This window comes from Schistocerca gregaria, chromosome 1 (genome assembly GCF_023897955.1).
Source record: "Schistocerca gregaria isolate iqSchGreg1 chromosome 1, iqSchGreg1.2, whole genome shotgun sequence".
Classification (NCBI taxonomy): Eukaryota; Metazoa; Arthropoda; class Insecta; order Orthoptera; family Acrididae; genus Schistocerca; species Schistocerca gregaria.
Genome location: NC_064920.1, coordinates 186,933,420 through 186,939,975, shown reverse-complemented (window position 1 = coordinate 186,939,975; position 6,556 = coordinate 186,933,420).

Genomic DNA, 6,556 nt, shown 5'->3' with positions numbered 1-6,556 from the left:
TTTATACGAGCTATTTTCGAAGATAGAAGAAATCGGACAACACACGCGTTTTCACGTCGCTAAAGTATCATAGAGGGTCTATACAAGGGCGATGTACTTGAGGACAGCATTATGGAAATGGAAGAGGATGTAGATGAAGATGAAATAGGAGATATGATACTGCGTGAAGAGTTTGACAGAGCGCTGAAGAGCCAGTCCTGACAAAACTCTACCATCTGGTGAGCAAGATGTATGAGACAGGCGAAGTACCCTCAGACTTCAAGAAGAATATAATAATTCCAATCCCAAAGAAAGCAGGTGTCGACAGATGTGGAAATTACCGAACTATCAGTTTAATAAGTCACAGCTGCAAAATACTAACACGAATTCTTTACAGACGAATGGAAAACTGGTAGATGCCGACCTCGGGGAAGATCAGTTTGGATTCCATAGAAATGTTGGGACACATGAGGCAATACTGACCCTACGACTTATCTTAGCAGAAAGATAAGGAAACCTACGTTTCTAGCATTTGTAGACTTAGAGAAAGCTTTTGACAATGTTGACTGGAATACTCTCTTTCAAATTCTGAAGGTGGCAGGGGAAAAATACAGGGAGCGAAAGGCTATTTACAATTTGTACACAAAGCAGATGGCAGTAATAAGAGTCGAGGGACATGAAAGGGAAGCAGTGGTTGGGAAAGGAGTGAGAGAAGGATGTAGTCTATCCTTGATGTTATTCAATCTGTATATTGAGCAAGCAGTAAAGGAAACAAAAGAAAATTCGGAGTAGGTATTAAAATCCACAGAGAAGAAATAATAACTTTGAGGTTCGCCGATGACATTGTAATTCTGTCAGAGACAGCAAAGGACTTGGAAGAGCAGTTGAACAGAATGGACAGCGTCTTGAAAAGAGGATATAAGAAGAACATCAACAAAAGCAAATCGATGCTATGGAATGTAGTCGAATTAAGTCGGGTGATGCTGAGGGAATTAGATTAGGAAATGAGACACTTAAAGTAGTAAAGGAGTTTTGCTATTTGGGGAGCAAAATAACTGATGATGGTCGAAGTAGAGAGGATATAAAATGTAGACTGGCAATGGCAAGGAAAGCGTTTATGAAGAAGAGAAATTTGTTAACATTGAGTATAGGCTTAAATGTCAGGAAGTCATTTCTGAAAGTATTTCGATGGAGTGTAGCCATGTATGGAAGTGAAACATGGACGATAAATAGTTTAGACAAGATAATATAAGCTTTTGAAATGTGGTGCTACAGATTAATGCTGAAGATTGATGGGCAGATCACATAACTAATGAACAGGTACTAAACAGAATTGGGGACAAGAGGAATTTGTGGCATAACTTCACTAAAAGAATGGATCACATGGTAGGAAATGTGCTGAGGTATCAAGGGATCACGAATTTAGTATTGGAGAGCAGCGTGGAGGGTAAAAATCGCAGAGGGAGACCAAGAGATGAATACACTAAGCAGATTCAGAAGGATGTAGGTTGCAGTAAGTACTGGGAGATGAAGAAGCTTGCACAGGATAGATTAACATAGAGAGCTGCATCAAACCAGTCTCAGGACTGAAGACCACAACAACAACAAAGTATCATTACTCGTTGTGAAAATCCTGTACAGGACTACGGCATAGGCTATATTCCCTCTAAATATTCTTTCATCATGTAGAAAAATATCTTTTCTCACCTGTCACGTCATGCATTATACGGCTAGAATATTAAACTCATTTCTGGCTCATGTCGGCGTGCTAAGATCTACCACTGTCACAGGACGCGTCCTCACTTTCGAACCTTCTCTTAAGGTAACCAAAGGTCTCACCACATACGAAGTCTCTTAAGGTAACAGCAGAGAAATTGTAAATACAAGTTTTGTATTACGTATCACTTTATAAATTGGGTAACACGTCTGATTTTATTACGAAGGTTGCCTCTCCCTGTATAGGTGGACGATTGAAAGATCGTTAAAAGATATTGCTGCAACGAAAAAACGCCAAGCGAAGAATCATATCCTCAGTGCCATAGCCATCGCATACACCCGCCAGGCGGCATATCATTGATGTCAAATTGATAGGCTAATTAATTAAATTGATCATGAGAGTCATATTACATGACGAGTAGTTCTCCTTTTTCAGTAGTCGGATTACATTCACCAGGTAGTTCAAACGGGAATCCCTGGAGGGAAGACGATGTTCTTTTAGAGGAACACTATTGAGAACCAGCATCTGAAGCTGACCACAGAAGGATTCTACCACCAGCTACATACATTAAGCGTAAGGGCAGCGCTATTAAAAACACGATCACAAAGACTATGTTACTGTCACCCTGCATCAAAAGAGGTTTTCGTTCTACAGGCACACACAAGAGTCGCTGATAGTGTGACGCTGTCTGGTAGAAATGCTGTCTGCGATTTGGAATCAAGTCCCTCCATTCAACCGCATATTTGCACTGGGTCCTAAGGAGACACCTTTTAATGATTACCGCCACTGGTGAACAATATTCGTGCCACTCTCATATTTCGAAACAACTCATCCTTTTCGAACCTGTCTACTACTGCAAAACCCCAACATGATTTTAGACAGTCCCTCTGCATATTGCAAATGTTCCTCAGCCTCTGCTCCAGCCTCCCTGCAGCTTCGTTCATATGATCTTCCCAATTTAAGTCGGAACTGAACGAAAGTTGGAGAGCGCTATATCCACTACCTTCTGCAACCCAAGTAGAAACAGGGTGAGCTGAGGTACTGCAACAGGGTCGTCTTTTGACCATCCAGTGGAAATGGAAAATCATTGTCGTAGCTCTGTCAATGGTGTATGATGTGTAAAGTGAGCGTCAAAACGGAGCTTTCTCCTGCTACATGGGGTAGCATGAAAGTATGAACAGTTACGGTGGTGTTTCTTATCGTCAGAATTATTGACTCCATATCACACAGGAACTGGAAGGAGGACGAGAATTTTGCTGCTGCAGATCGATGCGTTACCAAACTACATGCAGGTACTACAGTCCATAAGGAGATCTGTGCTCCTCAGGGTGTATTCACGTCTTTCACTCAAAAACTCTATCATCGTTATTTTCTACCATCAAATAGAGAATACAAAACTACGAGTTATAAAAAATCCGCTAACTTCGTTCAACAGAGAATTCGATAATATTTTTATCGCATCTCTCTCTTCCAATATATAGAAAACAAAAACTCTTTGCGGGCCGGCGTTGAGCATATGTGGCGATCCTATTAATTATCCATAGGAGCAGGTGGTTAATGATCGAAGTCACTTGCACAGAGCCGTGTAAAGTTTCATTGCGTGTACTGTAGGAGGACCATATCCTACGGACTATCAGTCACAAGAAAGGGTCCCTGTTTTGTTGTTTGAAATATTGTTGTTTTTCTGCTGTAACACCCTTTATACACATCCATACATTTTTGTTTTTCCTGCTATGACTTCGAGGTCTGCATCAGATTCTGAGCTGACGTTTACACCTTTCGGTCCATTGGCTCTCACAGAAAATTGGACATCGCACAGTGTAAATCATATTGCTCCCACACACACACACACACACACACACACACACACACACAAACACACACACACACACACACACACACACACACACACACACACACAGTAGGTGATTGAAATAAAACACAGTCACAACATAAGGAAACTAGAAGAGTTTCGCAGCATTGTGGAGCATTTCCAACTTCTGTGCGAAAGTTATTCATGACCTCTACATTTAAACTCATCTTTCACAATGACTGGTTAACTGATGGCTCGATGTTCCATTTTGATTGATTTCTCATATTGCAGTCATGTACGCGATCACTGTTTCAGTGCCAACTACCCCCGGAAGGTGTTGCTCCTGCACCAAGACCATTACTCCATATTGAACAGGTGTTGTCGGTCAATAATTATGCGGTAAACAACAGCATACTAGTACACAGATGGGATCGAAAAGCACCACCGTTTTACTGTAATAAGTATACGGTTGATAGTGCGATCAATTTTAGCAATTTTACCAGTTCTTTACAACACCGACCAGTGAAATGGCAGCATGCTTCCCTCTTTCTGTATCATCGCTAAACCGCCCGTCCTCTACTTTGCGACTACCATTGTGAATGTACTTTGATGACTGTGCAGTATATCCATTTATTGCGCATGGGAGTCACAGAGCATTCTCGCATTCTTAGGATAAAGTTAGAGACTGAAAGATCTCCTCGTATCGTCTTTGACCAACGCTCCCTGCAACAGTCATCGACTTTATATGCAGCTGACCAGAAGTAGACTGCTACGTACCACGGTTCGTGAAGGTTCAAAGCGAACCGAGTCCGTAACTGCTGTCCCGCAACCATCCGAGAGCACAAGATTTCTATACATTTACGAAAGTCTCAGGACTCCTCAGGGTCATGGGAGCCTTCTGCGACACAGGCACAGACACAGACATGTAGGAAAGAGAGCACAGGCACTGCAACTGTAGAATATGTGGCTGGAGGTGACTGGATGCGTTCGAGTAAAGTGCTCTACTATGCCGTCTGACCCGAAAAATAGTGCATTTGAGCAAGGTGTTGAAACGTCCCCTTTGAAAAATTATGCACGACTGTGCTTAAGCTGACACACAATATTTTTAGCGCAACGCAATCTGACTTCCAAAAATCCCTACGAAAGAATGGCCCTGATTAACATTAACCTATACGTTTCACAAATCATTTACCTCACAAAAATCTTCGTTACTCAAGCTACTGCAATACAGCGAGCGCCACTACTGCCAGCTAAATAAAAGATTCAAACTACTGAAGGCACTAACTACTGATAGGCATAGTTAGCAAATGAAAGAATTTAATACAGAACAAACAATGTATTTACCTTAATAGTCATTATATATATATATATATATATATATATATATATATCAGTTCGTGACACCAGTTCTTACAAATTTCAAAACTCCGCCATCTCTCTACCCACGTCCACCACTGCTGGCGGCTCACCTCCAACTGCGCAACGCTACGCGCTGTTAGCATCCAGCTGCCGCTGCCCGACACTACAATGGCAGACAACAATGCAAACTAAGCACAGACTGCGCACAGCACAGCCAGTGATTTTTCATACCGAGCGCTATGTGGCGTTACCAATAAGGAAACCTAAACAGCCTACTTACGGTGTTCGCAACTGGACTACATTTACAAACAATTTTAGAACACGGGACGAGAAGTGATGCCATGACCACATGCATAGAAGTGAAATAAAATTGATAAAATTTCGAAACATGACGGAAAATACCGAAATGTAGGGAAAATACGCCGAAATGCGGGGATATTGCGGGAGCACTTGCTTGACTTCTGCTTGATGCAGGACATTTCTTGTACACGGGAACGGATATGCGACAGCAAGAGGAATACGAGAAAACATTGACATGGAAGCGCTGGGAACTGGGGAAACAGTCATTATTCATTGAGGCAACATTCTACTGTGAGCCCATTAATAGTGATACACACTATTTGACTGCTGTCTTTGGTGCTTTCCTGAAAAAAAAAAAGAGAACCAACTGCCTCTAAAGTTACTTGCATCTGCGTTAAAGGATGACAGAGAGTGGATGGAGTGATCTGTCGAGATGGACTTGCAATGAGGTATGATTAAATGGTAGACTGATGATGCGTTCTATAGAGAGAGAGAGGGAGATGTTGCTGCCGGTCTTTGACTATTCTTTTCCATTGTTCTGTCGAGATGAATCATTTCTGTGACATAACATGCGTTCGACTCGTATAAAACAGTGTGTTCTGTGTGTGACTTAGAGCACTGTCTACTTGTGATTCTTAACAGCAAACTTCTCAGTCATCATGGGACTTCGTCACATGTGTGAAGAAACATGTCCATCATGTTTCGACACATTTCTTTAGACAAACGAAGATTTATACTACGTACTTCGTCCTTCTGCTGCGTCTTGGGCGTAAAATCGAGTCTTCAGTTTCATAACTACGGTGATTCTAAGTTAGCGACAGGTTTTTGTGAGGTAGTGCAATCCCCATACATACATCTGCTTGACTGATGTCCTGTTTACGGATATAGTGGCGGCATGACGTGTAATTTCACACGACAAACTTCGCTGCCATGCATTTGCCTCTTTCTTTGTAGGAGCCATCTCCATGACTAACTATCATTTTATATAGGATTTATGTGAGCATAGTATAATTTATAAACCGTGATCGGATGTGATCAGTGGGCGCTATATACTACAGGAAAGCTATATTGTGTATGTATCAGAAACAATCGATGTTTTAAGGAAGTAGTTTTTTCATGTTACAGTTTCTTACCATAGTTTGTCGTAGAGAAACCTGGAAAGAGAATGTATGCCATGCACAGGAAATATATTTCTTACATTGTAATAGTAACAGCGGTGCATTCCACGTGACTAATAGGTCAGAAACAGCAATGATCTAACACTATTGCGTATTTTAAGTGTAGAACCGTGCAGCCTTTCGAGTGGATGTGTTTATGTTCTCTCTTACCAGTACCTTCTTGGTACAGAGAACAGACACTAGAGCAATACTTTAGAATTGATAGCATAG